This window comes from Schistocerca piceifrons, chromosome 7 (assembly GCF_021461385.2).
Source record: "Schistocerca piceifrons isolate TAMUIC-IGC-003096 chromosome 7, iqSchPice1.1, whole genome shotgun sequence".
NCBI classification, from domain to species: Eukaryota; Metazoa; Arthropoda; class Insecta; order Orthoptera; family Acrididae; genus Schistocerca; species Schistocerca piceifrons.
Window position 1 is genome coordinate 361,878,174 of NC_060144.1, and position 19,527 is coordinate 361,897,700.

Consider the following 19,527-nt stretch of genomic DNA (forward strand, 5'->3'; position numbering starts at 1 on the left):
GGCTCGTAAAACGGCAACATTCTGCACGCGACTAGGCTCTCGTCATGGATCTTTATACACATGAGTCATGGGATACCTCGTAAAAGCGTGTCGGACCTCCTGTTGTCCGTCGTAGTGCAGCAACTCAACATGGCATGGACTCAAAAAGTCGCTGGAAGTCACTTGCAGAAGTACTGAGCAATCATGCTGTCCCTGTAGTCGTCCGTGATATTTTGTTCACGAACTGGGCTCTTGATTACATCCCACAAGTGTTCGATAGGCCTGAAGTCGAGAAATCATGGTGGCCAGATCATTCGCTCGAATTCTCGATAATGTTATTCAAAAATGGTTCAAATGGCTCTGAGCACTATGGGACTTAACATCTATGGTCATCAGTCCCCTAGAACTTAGAACTACTTAAACCTAACTAACCTAAGGACATCACACACATCCATGCCCGAGGCAGGATTCGAACCTGCGACCGTAGCGGTCGCGCAGCTCCGGACTGAGCGCCTAGAACCGCTAGACCACCGCGGCCGGCCGATAATGTTATTCTAACCAGACGCGAACAATTGTGGCCCAGTGACATGGCGCATTGTCATCCATAAAAATTCCATCGTTGCATGGTAACATGAAGTCCATTAATGACTGCAAATGTTCTTCAAAGTTCAAATGGCTCTGAGCATTATGGGACTTAACATCTGAGGTCATGAGTCCCCTAGAACATAGAACTACTTAAACCTAACTAACCTAAGAACATCACACACATCCATGCCCGAGGCAGGATTGAAACCTGCGACCGTAGCTGCATTTCGAGAATACCATCGGCTCAAAGGATTACGGAACTGTCTTTCTTCACCTGCTGTGTGGGGCATAATGAAGAAGTTCGAATCACCTGGAGAACTGGGCGTCGCTACGGGTAGAGGCGATGGCTGGCTGCACTACAAGTGGTTCATGAAATCACTGTTATTATGGCAGACAACACTGTGCGCGATTTTTGATAGTCAGGCAGTGCACATGCTATGTCACGACAGTTGAGCATACCATGGTCCATTGTACAGAAGGCACTTCGAACCACTCTCAAATGGTATCCGTACAAGATCCATATCGTACAGCAGCATGCACCACAGGAGACATAACGATGTTTCACTTCGCTCTCCACTTTCTCGCAAGGATTGAACTTGATGACGGCTGGCGTTAGACCATCCAATGGACAGAGGAAGCTCATTCTTCTCTGACAGGTGAGGTGAACCACACAGAATTGCCGAATGAGGGTATCTTCTCTTCCAGTCGCTGTGCACGAAGTTACTCTGTTGTTGAACGTGTCAGCGTATTGTATGGCTTCGCGGCTATGTTCATCATTGGCTCATTCTTTTTTGAATAGGTTGGCGCTCAAGGACCAAAGACGTGCAATGTGCCTGGCCATCGTTACTGCGATATGTTACACCAGCATGTCATACCCGCACTACAGGAGAGAGATGCGTTTGAAACTTCTTAATTTAGTTTTTACTTACATAAACTGATATAACTGAGAAGGTGAATTTTTTAATTTTTGAAACTGCTGAGTAAAACTGAATGCAAGTTAACCTGCTTAAACTGCCGAGTGAAACTGAGCGTACTGTCTCTTTGCTTGTCTTTATCATTTCACATCTCATCTACAGAATTATTCCCGACAAATATAACTCAAACGGAATCCGGCTGCTCAAATAATTAACACAAACGAATGGCCCTAAATTAGAAGAAATCTTAACAATAACCTACACATTTCGTAAGGCAGTTACCTCACAGAAAATCATCACTACACGAAGTACAACGATACAGGAAGCACCAGTACAGACCTAAATGAAAGATACTAACTACTGTAGGCTCTAACTGCTAAAGGGCATGTGGTTAGCAAAGGAAAGATTTTGCTGCGGAGCAAACAGTGTATTTAGCAAATTTTACCTTAATAATGTGACATCCAGTTCAAATAATTATATAACCGTCCGTGACATCCAGTTCCCAAAATTATGTATTCACCAACAAAATTAAATTTGCATGACCGACACACGTCCATACCGTTTGCTCGCGTTAGCACTTCGGACCGCTAACCTCCATCACTGCTAACTTTAAAATTCCGAACTCCATCACTGCTGGCTATTCACCTCCTACTGCGAGTCCGACCAGCCATAGTCTCTTACAGAGAGTACACAGCGCTGTCAGAGCTATTAATGCAGTCTATCCCGGTGTCAACATATAAATACATAAAAAGGCTACTTACATAGTCCCCCTGCTCAAAAAAGTGTTTTGGGCAGTGGGAAAGACCAATTCTTTTAAAAAAAAAATTATATTGAAAATACCAAGTAGATCACATGCACACAATTATTAATTTATTGTTGGTAAATAAAGCAAAAATTGTATTCACAGTCTCTAAGGACAATCCTAACCATTCATCGGAAGACTAGTCGATGACAGTTTTATGCAGACAGTGTGAGCAGTAAAAGATAATGCACACATATGGAGTGGACCTCCATGCAGTCTGGAAGAAGTTGTGTTGTCCTCCCAACGGAAACACAGTGCTGACTATTGACATGAAGCTATGAGGACTGGTAATGGACCACATGAGGGCAGACCCACAACAGAGTCAGTCGAAGCATTGAAGAATATTAATAGAATTGGTAGGTTACCAGAGAGCAGACCCACAGTACTCCTTGTAGAGATTATTGTACAAATGGGGCACCAATGGTGCAGACCCACTGTGGTCTTTGTAGAAATTATGGTAGTAGCGGGCCACCAAAGGTACAGACCCACTGTTGTCTGAACATCTTCCCAAAGTAAAAAGCAGGTTAGATTTGAGGATAACAATATTCCACATCATAGCGAATGCAGCTTAGTATTAGAAAGAAAAAACTACCAAATTTATCTTGTCAGGTATACACCCAGAGACAGGAAGAACACAAACCCATAAGCGTACACATAAACACATAGCGGAATAACACAAAAAGGAAAAGACAGGGTCTGTTTTCAGTGTAACATTTGGTACTGCATTACCTGTGGTACTTCATTTCCAACAGAAACTTCATTTTATTCTCGGAGAACTCCCTCAACATTGTTCCCAAAAAATAGTTCTGCTTATTTGTATTTATACTTTCATATATTTGTTTGTATCCAAGAAAATTCTTCCTAACATAATAACTATTCCTCATTATACAGTACTCTTTGGCCAAACTTTTTCCTTATAGCCTCTCAATGCATTTCTTCCCAACTCATCACAATTCTTTTCTTATGTAGCATACCCCCCCTTTTAAACTAACTTAAATCTACTAAGCTCAGATATATGAAGTAGACAACAGGGCAATGCAGCAGCACAAAACATTTAACACAAACAACAATGGCAAAAAAGCAGCAGTATATCTAAATTAGTAAAGAAAATGCAAAATTACAACTAATAAAAGGCAATATGCAGCAAACAAGAAAAGTAAATCAGTGGTAAAACTGGCTTATCAGAGTAATACAAAGTAAAATTCAGTAGGACAATGCCGGACAAGTAGCAGCAGCAAATGCAATAACTTATACCTAAACATGAGAAAGCACAAACAGAAAAATGTTACAGTAAGGACAGCAATGCAGATAAAGGAAATGTCTATTAACATCTTAATGTCTATGTCACATCTTATCACTTAAGTTGTGCACCACAACAACTTATTCTAAAAAAAATTACCTAGGTCTTGACAAGAAAATCCTTTCTCCTTGTTTTGCTTCTTTCCTTTTTTAAGAATGTGGATCATAAAATTATTATTTATTAGATCTGTTGACAGCAAGTGTTTACATTAGCATACACATTAGCATACACATCTAGAAACTAGATGTCAAATAATATAAACAAAGATGCACAAAGCAAAGCATAAAAACATCATACACTAGCTTATGGCATTCCATAAGTTAGTAAAAAGTCTCTCACTCCTTGTAGAAAGGCACTTGTCATAATCAGGTGTGTAGACGTAAGAATATTTCTGATCACTACATAAGCGTTTCTGTAATTAGCACAATGCAGGAGCTCAAAAGTGTACTCATATGTTCCCAAGTAATAGTGTGTCGTGTTTGTGGTGCGTTCTGCAAAGGAATAACAATAGCGAGGTCAGTGGACTCTCTTTTCCACAGCTATGCGAGCGCATATGGAAATGCGCTGAGCTTCAGAGCGGCACAAGTAAAGTTGAAAGTCCACACAACAATGGGTATATTTTAAAGCGGCCAGTGCTCAGCTGGGCGCAGCGTTATGTCAAAGTCACATACACACACATATTTACTTCAGCACTTTGAGTTTGAAGGACAGTTTTATACCAATAAAAAATTTTTGTAGGTTGAAAATTTACAGAAGTGTTTAGAAACGAAATATCATCAATAATAGGGTCCAAAATTTCCGTCAGCATTCTGGTGTTCATATTCACATATATACTAACTTTTCATAACTCTTAAAGTACGATTCCTGGTTTCCATATTCTTTTCCACAAACCAGAGCCACTAACCCCTACTCATTATTCGTATACGTATAGGTCGATACTGCTTCAATACTTCCTCATAATAAACACATAACATGATCATATTCCTCATATAACATCGCCTTATTTATGCTAAACATATCTCAACATCATAATACACAACGTCGTCGTAATATTATTATCATAACTCATCAGTCAAATCTCAAAACCGTCGTAGCATCCTCCAATAACCTCAAAACATTAAAAAAAATGCTCTCTTGCTCGTTTCAATAGTGTCATCTACCCCAAATGTACTTAAAAATCATGATCCCATGCGAAATACATCACTCAAAGCTCTCGCAGTATCACAACCGTTCTGAAAATATATGTATGAACAGTTCGCAAGAATTTCGTAAGTGCGCTATAATCGAAATATGTAATTACATAAGCATGGGTCACTGACATAGTAAATGTATCTTTCTCTCATTAAAATGACTAGATAGTTGTGTAAGTCTGTGTTAGAGAAATTTGGTACCGATGTGTAAAATTGTATTAGCAAATACCATATTAGCTAGGGCTCCTTGCGCTTGCGACACGCATGGTACACAAAGTAGGCAACCCTCTTGAGGGAGAATGCAATTACACCCTTAGATGTTGCAGATTAAAACTGCGGAATGAAATGTATCGCCCAAAACTTTCGCTGTATCGTTATAGTTCAAAAATATTTCTAATAATGTTTAAATTAAAAAAAGTAATCACCCCATTGCGTGTCATGTAGGGCTAAACTGTACTTCTCTTTGTACAAAAATTTCTTTCATCGCTTAACGACAAAAAAAGTGCCAGAGTTATCGTCGTTCATAAGCAAAGTTCTCCAGAGGTCAATGTACTTACCTTGTCATATACAAAAGTAAAATGCTATGCGTACAGATGTAGTTATTGCGCTCATTGCCGTGACCTTGAAAGTACTGTACTGAAATGTATTTTTGGGTTACGAAAATAACTATCTCACTGTAGCCATGCCACAAAAGTCATTACCTAAATATCTTTGACTTTCCAAAAGAATGCAGAAAACTGTGCAGACATAAAACAGATACAGCGTTAAACCAATAATGAAAATTGTGTCACTCGTTAGTGGTGTTGCAGTATAATAATAATTGATAAAACCAAACCTGTGATTGTATATCATGACTAGAATTGTTGAATGTTCTGAATTTAAGCGTTGTGATGAAGAGCTTATAGTGAAAGTCATGATAGTGCCGAGTCGCAAATCGGTCATCCTTACGTCGTGCACACTGCCGACCGCTTTCAAGATCTCCGAAATACCATGTATTATTGCTTTGTAACCTTTCCGTATTTCTAAATACCTCTTCTCGTGTCGGGGAGTGAGTATCCTCTGAAATATGTAATTCCTGTATCTCATGTGCCAACTGATCTTGTACTTCCCTCTTTTCTCTTTTTGTTGCGTATTAATTTGATTCTGACTTTGTTTAAATTTCCTAAGTTCCTTGTACTTCTCTGTGTCAGTAACGGCTACCGGTCTTGTAACATCCAAATCACCATCTCCCTTCGTAGATAAATTTGTTAATTGGTCCCAAAGTTCAGCTACTTTTTCCGATAATGTGCTGATTTCCTCCGTGTGGTTTTCTGAACCAAATTTTAGAGTATCTACTGTGTCCTTTAAGTTGTTCTGGTTTTCTGCAAGCTCCGTAACCGTATCGTTAGATGCAACTGAGTCAGTTCTAGGCTGCAAGGTGTCATGATATTTATGTACAAAAATCTGCAGTTTTTTGCCAGCTCCATGATTCTGTAACGTGTCTTCGTGTCGCGGAAAGATACGCTGAAAATGTTCACAAATTTGTGTTTTTGTATCTTCTGAAACTTTCTGATATTTCGATTCGATTTCGGGTGTCTCACCGGTTAAATCGTAATGTGTTTGCTCAATCGTGCTCTTCAAGCTGTCGCAATGTTTGTTTCTAATTTACTTCCATTTGTTGCCGTATTTGCTTCTGAATTTGACATGTTTTTGAATTAAATACAGTAACAATGCATGAGTGACTGGAACATGTTCCATTGCGCTTGTGGCCGTGCATTCACACCTGCAATACTTACATAGCGAAAAACAGAAAATGTGTCTTGAGTGATTTGGGAAACGAGTAATGACCCAAAACCTAAATCAATGGAATTTGCAAGATTTCGTTCTCTTATTTCGCATTCTTGAGTCCAACAGTTACCGCCCCACCAATCGACAATACTTCTCTGTTCATTTATTGTTCCCATTTCTACACCGTTATTTGCTGCTTGGTCCTTGTCCCTATGCACAATTATCAAAATACTATCTTAAATATTTGTCAATACGTTACAACGTAATGGTAACACGCTACTCTCGTCTTCACTGTAATTTCTCAATTTACTTTTTGCCTAAAGATACGCTTGTCACGCGCCATGATTACCACACTATGTTGCACAATATCACACAATTAACATAATTTGAAAAACAAAAATTGGTAGACACACTAAATTTATACAAAAAAAAAAAAATAATAAATATACAATTAGTAGCAAACGCGACTGCGAGATACTGAATGAAATCCGCGTGCATGCCACAACTGCTTTGCTCACTACAATATATTACAACAATAAGAAACTACAATTACAAAGGAAAATCTCTATATACAACTAGCATTAGACAATAACTAATTTCTAATCATGCACTAATTATTCAAAGTACAAGAAAATCAGAAGATTCCAGAGAGGTATCCTCGGCTAAGGGTCGACAGGTGCACCTTCCTAATTTAATGCAAGTTAACCTGCTTAAACTGATGAGTGAAACTGAGCGTATTGTCTCTTTGCTTGCCTTTATCATTTCACGTTTGATCTACAGAATTATTCCTGAAAAATATAACTCAAACGTATTCAGACTGTTCAATAATTAACACAAAGGAATGGCCTTGAATTAGAAGAAATCCTAACAATAACCTGAACATCTCATTAGACACCTACCTCACAGAAAATCATCATTACACGAAGTACAACGATACAGCAAGCACCAATACAGCGAGCTTCATAAAAGATTCTAACTACTGCAGGCTCTAACTACTAATGGGCATGTAGGTAGCGAAGGAAAGATTTTGTTGCGGAGCAAACAGTGTATTTAGCAAATTTCGCTTTAATAATGTGATATCCACTTCAAAAAATTATATAATCGTCCATGACATCCAGTTCCATAATTTATATAATCATCAACAAAATTTAATTTCCACGACGGGCCACACGTCCAGACCGTCCGCACGCGCTAACACTTGAGATATCTAACCTCCATCACTGCTAACTTTGAAATTCCAATCTCCATCACTGCTGACTCTTCACCTCATACTGCAAGTCCGACCAGCTACAGAGTCTCCTACAGAGGGTACACAGTCTTTCGCGCTGCTAATATATGACAGGCTACTTACACATCGGACTCAACAGTTTTAGTGGAAGATGAGGCCCCACAGCACATCACTCGTGAAGTTCACCCGCTTCTCCGAAACACATTAGGAAACGATCCAATTATCAGCCGATCGTTTCCAAATGCTTTGCCGGCACGATCACCTGGTCTCACACTCTGTGATTTCTGCTTGTCGGGCTACCTGAAACACAGGGCTTATAAGGGGAACACACACACATGTGCTGATCTGAAGCGCAGCACACCAACGGAAATGCTTCGTTCTGCTGTGCATAATGCAATCCTGCACTTTTAGACTCTTCTGGAAACTGATGGGCGCCATATGGAGCCCCTTTTGTAGCAGAAATGTCACCGGTGTGGAATGATACAATGTACAGTAGCAGCACATTAAAAGTGTTTCAATTCAATTTATCCTGCGTTATTTCTGTTCCCCATCTCGTTGGCATTAATGCTACCAAGTTTGGCACTCGTACGGTAATTAGTTCCCGTGTTTTAACGTGTAAATAGAGAAAGTTTAATTAGATCCACCGGGCACTTTGTGTACCCGATACCACCGCCACATATCGCTATCCCATGACTTTTGTTACCTCAGTACTGTGCGCGGCCCGGTTAATGGAAAAATTTTCGTTTGTCTAGCTTGATAAAATGGATTTCGTGAATGCCCTTGGTGACTGGAACGGGTGTATCGCTTTGGCTCGTCACATTTTCTTGATTGAAAGCAGGACCTTGCTCCAAATCACTACCCTGTGCCTCTGCTTTACTCTCGGCTCTTCGAGACCCAGCTAAAATTATCAACTACAGAAACACGGAGCATTCAAAGTACCACCAGATCGAGGAAATACTGAGATGGGATTATCAGATTAATCCTTTCAGTTAATACTGTTAACCATTATAATCACAACATACATATTAACCAGCAGCAGAATTACTCAGATTGAAATTAGTATATTTGTTAGCAAGTTGGGCCAAGTCGACACAAATTTATAATCCTTATTTATTATGATCCACTTATCGTTCATATGTTCTTTTAACTAACTGCTAGTTATATGAATGACAGACATCTTAAATAAATAACAGGATCGAGCCATCCACAAAACACTTAAATACTTTCTCTCATCAACACTTTAGGTGCGCAGTGTAACACCTAAAAAAATTTAAAAGTTGCGGTTCTAAGCTGGGTTAGTAGCCTGGTCCTCAGTCAAGAAGAGGGTTATCTACATGAAACATGTATTAAAGTTTACGTTTTAGAGGATCATCCCGCTGGAGATCGAAACTGTACATGAATATTGTCCTGTTATTAACATGGTGTGCTCCGCTCTCTTCCAATGCAGCTGGCATAAGGTTCGCCATACGTAGATAGCCATTTTGACCGCCAGAGAATGATATCTAAGAACAGTTAAGGTTCAGGTGCTCTGTGTAACAAGAGACACTGGGAACTGGAATTTCAATTACCACATTAGTTGTGTGTCACTCTGTTTCTATGGCTGCCATTTTAGCTTACCTTGAAATGCATCACAATGGGACTAGCTGCAGTGTTCTTTATTTGAGAAACTTATCGTATCTAATACAGCGTACTGTATGGTATATGGAATTTACGGTGCATGTGCGAGCACTGACGTATCCTTTACTAGAAGTAAAATTTTCTACTATCCTATTTTGTACTTAACAGGCATGCATTCACTGTTCGCAGAGGCTTTTTGCAAGTAAGTTTTGTGCAAAATTTATATATGATGGTAGCGGATGAGGGCACGTACGAGAGTGGGTAAACATCAAGTGACTGATCATCAGCTCACGCCTCTCCAACAGTTGCATGATGTACGGTTAAGGTTAGGATGTGACCTGATAACACTGACTTTTCAAGTCCCCTCCAAGATCTCCCACCATGGCCGAGCTGCTCTAGGCGCTTCAGTCCGGAACCGCGCTGCTGCTTCGGTCGCAGGTTAGAATCCTGCCTCGGGCATGGATGTGTGTAATGTCCTTAGGTTAGTTAGGTTTAAGTAGTTCTCAGTCTAGGGGACTGATGACCTCAGATGCTAAGTTCAATAGTGCTTATAGCCGTTTAAACCGTATCTCCTACGAATATTTGGCAATCGGAGGACTCGCGCACCGAGGGATCCATACAAACTTAATTATGTATTTAGATACGTCATAGATTCCGGGATGGAATGTCTCGGCGATATAACGCTGTTATCGATATCGACACTGGCAATATATCGGTCCCAGGAATTCCAAGACTTGTGAGAACAAAAATATTTATGTAGTGTGATTTAATTACGAATTGACAATTTTCTAATCTCTTCATTTGCTTTTACTGTGAAACCTTATTTACTGCCAAGTTTCACGATTCTATGTCAGCGGGAAATACCCTAAAGCTTTGATGAGTGAGTTAGCGAGAATCAAAATATGGTGCGTAAATGGCCGTATTGTTTGGCTGCATTGAGGTAGAAGCTTAAATTTTTTACCGCCAGGGGGGTCATAGAACTTAGTATGGGACACAAATTTTAACTTGATACGTCCATATGTTCCTTAGAAAAAGCGGTCTGAAAACCGGACAGACAGGCAGTCCGAAAACAAATAACAAAAATTTTTTTGTGGAATTCAGTTACAAATTTACACTTTTTATTTTCTTTCCCTGCTTCCACTTTCCAATCTTGATTCTTGCCTAATTTTTTGCTTCTAGATCAAGGGTAAGTAAACTATAGGTTTTGATGAGTTCGTTTGGGAGTGTCCAAATACGTGACATAAATGGTCGCAGTCTTTGACTGCATTAACTAAGAAGCTCAAATTTTAAACAGCGCCAAGAGACAGTAGTTCTCAGTATGTGACACAAATTTCAGTTTGATACGTCAACCCGTTCCTGGAAAAAATTGGCCTTAACAGACAGACGGACACGCAGTCGGATAACAAATGACAAATAAAAGGTTTTATCGTGTAACATGATTAGAGATTAATTATTTTCGGATAACTTTCTTTTATTTCTACTGTTAATACTCACTCCTTGCCAAGTTTCGTGCTTCTAGGTCAACTCTATAGGTTTTGATGAGTAAGTTTGTAAGTACCAAGATATATGGCATAAATGACTGTGCGATTCCATTGATTTATAAACTTAAACTTTAAACACCACCATGGGACAATGTACATTAGTATGTGACATAAATTTGAATTTGAAACGTCTACCGGATCCTTAAGAAATAGGTCTAACTAAGTGACGGATAGACACACATTCTAATGGAAAATAAAGTGTTATTTTAACCATTTTCGGAATTTTTTCCTTTAGTTGCCTTGCTTCTTGCCAAATTTCATGATTCTAGCTCAACGGAAAGTGCCTTATAGGAATTGTTTAGTGGCTTTCGAGTATCATATGTGACATAAATTTCCGTATCTTTTGATTGATTTGACCTGTAATCTTTAATTTTAAACATTGCCAATGTACTATAGCCCTTAGTATGTGACACAAATATTAAATCGATAGTCTACATGTTCCGCAGACAATGGGATTTTGACAATCGGAGAGACAGACAGACAGACGGACAACATAGTGATATTATAAGAGTGCCTGACTTAGCTTTAGTTTGCCACAAATCTCGACCAGGGCAATGTTCCACACGACTGGAAAAAGTGTGTGTGACTCCTGTTTATGAGAACGATGAAAGAACGGAACTGCATAATCAAGATCAGTACCCTTAACATCTTTTTGTTGCAGAGTTCTAGAACACATTCTGCCTCCGAGTGTAATTAATTTCCATGAGACAGAAAGCTTCTTTCCCCAACCTGCAAGAGACTTAGAAAACATCGCTCGTGCAGAAGTCGTACTGTCTTTTTCTCACAAGGTGTTCAACAAACCCTGGATAGAAGGCAACACGTAGATTCCTTGATTCCTGGAAAGGGTTTGAGACGGTGCCTCACTTCAGACAGTTGACAAAGTTTCGAGCATACGGATTAGGTTCCCATATTTGTGAATAGCGGAAACCTTTTGACGTAATGGAAATCAGTTCGCTATCCTTGACGGAAAGTGTTCATCAGGAGCAAGGGTAATATCTGGAACGCTCTAGGGAAGTGTGATAGGGCTGCAATTATTCTCTGTACCCATAGATCAGGTGTCGGACGGGTAGTTAATAGCCATATACGGCTCTCTGCTGATGATGCTGTGGTGGACGTGAAGATGCGTCCTCGAGTGACTGTGTGATGATATTAGATCACGTAGACAAAAATATCTAGTCAGTGTGAAGATTGATAGTGTGCTTTGAAAGTTGAAAAATGTAAGTTAATGCGGATGAATAGAAAAAATAATCTTGTAACTTTCGCATACACCGTTAGTAATGTGCTGCTTGGCACAGCGATATCGATGTCTGCTCGTAACAGTGCTAAGCGATATGAAATGGAATGAGCAATTCAGGATGATATTAGAATTTTAGGAAAGTCTCGCTCTTTTGTAAAGGACACAGCGTATAAAACTCTAATTCGATCCATTCTTGAGTAGTGCTCGAGTGTTTGAGATCTCCATCAGATCTAAGTAAAGGAGGCCAGCGAAACAGTTCAGAGGAGAGCTGCTAGTTTTGTTACCGATATGTGTGATCAGCGCACCATCTATTATGGAAATGATTTGTGAACTTAAATGTGAGTCCTGGAATGCAGACGACGCTCTTTCGCGAGGCACTATTTAAAGGACCTGTATTTGGCCCCGACCACAGATGTATTGTACTGCCGCCATCGTATATTTAGTGTAAGGACCATGAAGATAAGACTAGAGAAATTGGCTCTCGTACAGAGGCTTTTCTTCACTCTATTTGTGAGTTGGTAACAGGAAATGGTAATAGTACATGGTAACCATCGCAAAGCACCGTACGGCAGTTTGTGGAGTATGTATGTAGATGTAGACGTAGGGCTGGTATCGTCATCATCATTATCGTCCTCATCATCATCGATTGTTATAACTGTAGTATAAATGTGAGATTTTTTAAAACATTAAGAATAAGTAAATCGCATTCCAGAGGAGAGGTGAGTCACTTAGTGTACTGATTCCCTGCGCCTGCAGTGGTAGAACATTCAAGAATTTTTCCGTGAATTCCAGATGTTAAAATTCCTCGCTACGTAAGAAGGTGGGTCGATTCCCGACAGGCGACGGATCTGCCGTATCTATAGCTTCAATATATTTTTCCCCTGTGGTCATTCGCACCGGACGGTCACTGCGTGTGACACATCTCTCCTCCCGCAGAAGTCGCTGCCCTTTTTAAAAATATGACAAAAACCTGAGCTACCGTCATTGATAGATTAGCTGATGCCGTGAAGAGGATATCTCAGATGCTACCAACAACATCGACTTGCGGATTCATCACATGAGCCATACTTCATTTCACACTGAAATGGCACAAAGTTACGAAGGTGTGTGCATAATTTACCGTTAGTTTACGCGGAACCACATCGCTTCGTCATAAGGATGATGATGGGCTTCCAGCAATGAACGCTGGAGAGTTTATAGGACGTAACCTTAATTATTTAGCCAAACTGTCTGCTTGCCATGTATTCCATTCTTCATTGATTCTCTTCTGTTTCGCCCTTTTCTTCCACACTACCATAATATGCTGTATTCCTAAAGCGAATTCTCAGATATTTCTTGCTCAGTTTAAGACACATGTTTCCTGATTGACATTCAGCTCAGATTCAAGAGGACTGTCATTAGAAAATCTTATCATTGGTATCGTATAAGTGACGAATAAAGTTATCTGAACTCCTGGCGACACACATGAACTGTCCGACGGAGGCATATCGGAGCGGGACGACCGTTGGTTGGTCGTTCGTTTGCTCGTCTCATCGGCCGACGTATATTTGCTCCTCTCACCGTTTCCGGGCCTGGCTGTTGGTCAGTTGGCGTGGAGCAGCGGGGAAATCTCCGGTGCGCGTAGTTTGGCCGACGCCACTGACGGCGTCCATGCGCGGTCAGAGTGTTTGGTGTTGTTTCCATTGCTGCGAGGTCCGTGGCTCACTGATCCTGGACGCGAAAGTTGAGTTTTGTCTTAATCTACCAGCAGGTCACGACTGTTCGCATTGTGTCCATTGGATTTCGTTGTCGGCTGTTGGGACATTCCCGCGAGGAACAACGTGTTTTCAAGTTGACAAATTTAAGCTACCCTCCGGTGGAGTTTAACTGCACTTGGTTATATTGAATTTAAGTGCACCACCGGAATCTTCAGCCGTGTGGCTGTTAACATTCCGATTACCTGACCTGGCCGTTGACGTAAATTTAGGCAGTGTATTTTCCTCATTGTGTTGCCGCTGTCCAGCACGGTGTGTAGTTTGACAGCTCAATGTATGATTGGTTGTGGGCGGCAATACTTTCTACGTTGTTCCATTGAACTCCCTGTTGTTTGCTGGTAGCTGGAGTGGAAGTTATCGTGTCGATGGGTCCTTGGCTGTCTGTCGGTTGGGTTGTCGTCGGATCGAGAATTATTGGGACGACTGCTTGTCTCACCTAAGTGAGCGTTAGCGTTTGAATTCCAGGCCGACCCTCGGAAACTTCTGAGCGCCGTTTGGTGTACTGCCTTTTCTTATTTGTTCTTGTTGTTTGTATTTGTGTGGCCTCTACCAGATTTTTAAATTAAGGTTGTTTTGCCCTTAAGGTGTCAGATTGTTTGGGCCTTCAGCCTAATTAAAGAACTGTTTTAAGATATGGCCTTTTGCCTTTTAAAAATTTATGTTGTTTTGAGTCTTAAGAGGTTGGCCTTCAGCCGTTTTTTTTTTTTTTTTTAATTAAAGTTGTTTTGCTCTTGAGGTATGAGATCGTTTGGGCCTTCAGCCTAATTGAAAGAACTGATCTAAGATAAGTCCTTCTGACTTTTAAATTTCTGATTTTGGTTTGATTTTTAAATTTTTTTTTTAAAATTAAAGTGATCTTGCCCTTAAGGCATGAGATTGTATGGTGTATTCAGCCGGTTATTAAGTTCCAAAAATTAATTATGTGGTTCTTTTTTTTAATTTTCTTCGCTCTAGTAATGTATGGTCAAATAAATAAAGTTGTATGTACGAGTGTAACTGACAGCCGCTTATTTTGGCCGCTTTCCACAATTTAAATTATCTGCTCTGTTCTGCGGGTTTATCAGAGCCTCTCATTCTCCTTATCCATGACAACGCAAGGCTTCACAGATGTCCGCGTACCCGAGAGGAGCTCACTGAACTTCATTGGACTGCTCTTCCTCATCCTCCCCCCTCTCGCACCTTCCATCTGTCTGGCACAATCAGGGATGCACTCCAAGAAAAGCAGTACATGGACCAGGAGGAGGTTATTGATGCAGCAGGGCGTATCTCGTCGACCAGTAGAGTGGTACAGTTTGGGCCTAGACGTTCTCCTAGTGACGTAAGCCGAGGACCTTGAATGGAGGTTATGATAAAAAATAGACTTTTGTAGCTAAAAGTATGGGGGACAATATGGTGTATTGGAATCCTGAATAGAGGCAACCTAGTTTTAGGGGAAAAAAAGTCTTGCATTACTTATTGAATGCCCCTCTTAGAACTTCCGGAATGGATTGCAAACCTCGTATTTTAAGTGCACTTAACCCGCACATTGCAGGACAGTTTTTTAAACGTTTTGTGCACACTGCTAAACTTATATCTGTTTTCGAGACCGTTTGCTGTTTCAGTTGAAAGTGCTCATCTTCATGTCCCGTTGGAACTGATTGATCTGTCATCCTGATTTGAAAGACCAGTTATTTAGCGTTACAACTGTCCTGGATTTCTACTTTGTTTTCCCCCTGGAAGAATTTCCTTCTATCATTAATATGGAAGCAAAAGTGACAACATATTTCGATCAACATATGTATGTGAAAGGCTTTTCACGATTGTGAAACGTAATAATTAACCATTACTCGGCAACCTGAGTGCAGAAATCTGTGAAATCATCTGCATTTGTCGGCATGTAGACAGTTTGTACCAGATAGAAATTACGTATGATTCAATCACACCAAAAATAATTAAATAACACTGAAAATTTGTTTTATTTGCGATCTATGTTGTTGAGAAGTATGAAACTGAAACCCTCATATGCTGTGAGAGTGCATTGTCATTAAAATGCGACACAATTGCAAATTTCTCCTTTCCACCGTTCCGACACTCAGACAACATGGCGTGATGGTGGGGGAAAGAGCGGAGCCAGGGAACGGAGCTACGGCTAGTGTGCCGAATTCCAGGCCGTCCCAGCTGTGATATGCACCAGTACTTCATGTGAAACCTAATATCAGGTTAAGTCCATACTACAGCCTTAAATATTTCCTGCTAGCTGAGAAACCGAGCATTGCCTATTTATTATGCCAGTTTTCTATCGTAAACGAAAAAAAAAAATTTACAGTGATTGTAGCGTACAGTTCCTGTATGCTGAGTACAACTGCTTCGTTTGCCTGCAACACGATTTTGTAACCGTCTCCATGGCAATGCCTCTTCATAGCTTTGTAGACGGATACTATTTCCGCCTAAAGTCGCTTGCGCTTCACAATTTAAAGCTGTCAAAAGCTCTGCCTGGTGTGAGGGACTTCCTTAATTAACTCGATTATAGGACTGTTTTAGTAGTGAAAAATTTGTTAAAACTTCATACATGATGCGGCATTTTATACGCATTTTATGACATTAGAGTTCTCGAACTATGTGTCGTACAGTGATACATTTGTTCAGGTACATTCAGCGGCACACATTGGATACTGTCTGCATAATGTATTGTGAATAGTGTCAGTAGAAAAGAAGTAATAAACCTAAACGTCATGGGGAATACTACAGTTTGTCAAGCTCGTCAGTGTTTATGGCGTTGTACTTCCTGTGCTATGAATGCTACATGATATAATTTTGTATGCGAATTCACCGGCCTATGTGGATACTGCTTGCGATATTTATTACGAAGAGAGTTAGTACCACAGAGTAATAAATTTATACGTCGTGCATGATGCGGCAGTTTTTCAAACACGTCATCGTTTATGACGTCACAGCTGTGGGCTTTGATGATATGTGGTTGTCACTCCTACAGCAGTTGTTGCTTGACAGTGAAGGATATGTATGCCAAGTTTGATTGAAATCGGCCCAGTGGTTCTTGTAGTATGTACGGATTCCTCCTGAAAGACTAACAGGCTACTCTCACGTAAAAGGTGACAGTCTACCGCTTCACAGACAGTCCGGCTAGCAGTGTCAAGGCTGGAATCTACCGGTGAGAGCTAGTGGTATGTGAACGGGAAAGCGTAGATCCAGAGTACAGGCATCGGGACGCTGCCTCACTCTCTAAGGTGCCTCCCTGGCGGGTACTCACGTTCCCTTCTGGAGCCGCCCACCCCGGACTCGGTAATTTGCTGTAACTGCCGCTCGATTGCACCGGACCGTGATAGCAGGTCTCAAGATGAGGCAGCCCGCCTGACCCACATCCGCAACAAGTTCCACGTTGCACATCGCCTGTTTCACCCTTGCTCCCCTCCTGGTCATTTTCTTTACCTCGTCCAACTTCCTTCAGCTTCATTTCAAACTTCTGTCTTGATACATTTCGTCGGTTTGCCTGCCGAGAGGTAGACTCAGACTTGTCAGAAGTTGTTTCGCAGAAATGCGAGCTTCTTGCTACCCGTGACTATGGCGGAACTCGAGGAAAACAAAGTTCGTTGGCTGCAGGCCTGTGCAGATGGAGAGGAGGTAATTAATTCATAAATATTTCTAGAGAGAAAAAATAAATCGTGAGAAGCAATTAACTGCTGCACGAAGGACTTCGCGTCACATTTTTATTTCATTTTTTATTTTTTTGTGCTTCAGTGAAAGACCGTATCATTCTGTCTTTATGGGTTTTAAACCTTTTCTTATCCACGACACTGTATCACGGATATGTGAATATTTGTATCCATTATTTTTAGGTTACATTCGATATTCTGTTCTATCCATAGACGCTCTGGGAGGATATTCTCGAATTCGTGGAACGTATCAGAAACATTACGTAATATGTATTTGAAATAAAAACGAAATGTTAATATTCTTTCCACATAACCAGTGCGACAGCTTGCTCGAGGATATGGAAAAAGAAGTGAATGTTATATTTTATGTGATCACCCATTAGCCACAAATATTAAAAAGGTTTCAGAAGAAAGTACAAGAGATAATTCCCAGGTAACAGAAATCAAACATCGCCAATAAAAAATCAGTGTACTAAAATTTCTTACACAGTTCCACAATTACACTAAAGTAGTGTCAGGATGAGGTATTGTATTACAAATGGCAATTGGTTCTCCTAAGAAGTTGATCAGTGGTGTATACAGAATTGTCACCAACAATCCTTCCACGTCTATTGAACTATACTTTATTGTAGCTAAACAATTAACGTGGTAAAACTACCGATTATGATTGTAAAAAAAATTATTGAAAATACTATTTGTAGTTGGATGCAGCTGTAGAAAATATATGTTTTTGAATAAGGGACTATGATCTGGGCCAATGAGCATGCTCTTAAGTGTTTACGAAAACTGTTCTTACATTTAGTATTTGTATGGTGACAGGTAACCTACTCGGTATGTATGTTTGTGAATAATTCTCATCAATCTGGTAAAATGTGTTTACCCTTATCTATTTATAAAGATTTGTTTGTTTTACGCTAGTCAGTGATCACATTTGTTTCTCTGACTATCTATTTAAGTCAGTGGTAATCACCTTCAGATCCAGAATGAGATTTTCACTCTGCAGCGGAGTGTGCGCTGATAGGAAACTTCATATGATACCGTCATCTGACCATCGGACAGACTCCCGATGGACGACATAGTAATAAGCATCCCCAGTGTAGAGAAACAACTGAACGATTTGAGAGCAAATAAATCACCAGTTCCAGATGTAATCCCAAATCGGTTTTACAAATGGTATTCTACAGCATTGGCCCCTGATCTGAATCTCTCGCCTACAACAAAGTCCCTATTGACCGGAAAAAAAGCGCAGGTGACTCCAGTACTATACTATTCTTAGTTCGAACGTATTAAACTTTCTAGAGACGGAGAAGCTTATCTACACGAATCAGCATTATTTTAGAAAGCATCGCTCGTACGGAACAGTTTTCTCTTTCCTCACATGATATACTGCGAACCGTGGATGAAGGACAACACTGAGATTCGGTATTTCTTGGTTTCCAGGAAGTATTTGACACGGTGCCTCATTTCAGGCTGTTAACTTAACGAAGGTACGAGTGTACGGAATAAGTTTACAGCTTTGTGAGTGGTTCGAAGACATCGTACGTTATAGAACGCAATATGCTCGACGGCGACTGTTCATCAGAGACAAATGTATCATCAGAGTGCTCCAGGGAAGAGTGATATGACAGCTGTTGTCCTCTATATACATAAATGATTTGGGGACAGGCTGGACAGCAATATGCACTTGTTTGCTGATGATGCCGTGGTGTACGGTAACGTTTCCAAGTAGAGTGACTGTAGGAAGATACAAAACGACTTAGATAAAATCCCCCTTTGGTGTGATGAATGGCAGCTAGCTCTAAATGTGAAAAAAATGTAAGTTAATACGAATGTGTCGGAAAAACAGACCTATAAACTCCGGAAATAGTATTACTAACGTGCTGCTTGACACACCCCAAGTCGTTTAAATATCTGAGCGTAACGTTTCAAAGCGATAGAAAATGGAACGAGCATGTGAGAACAA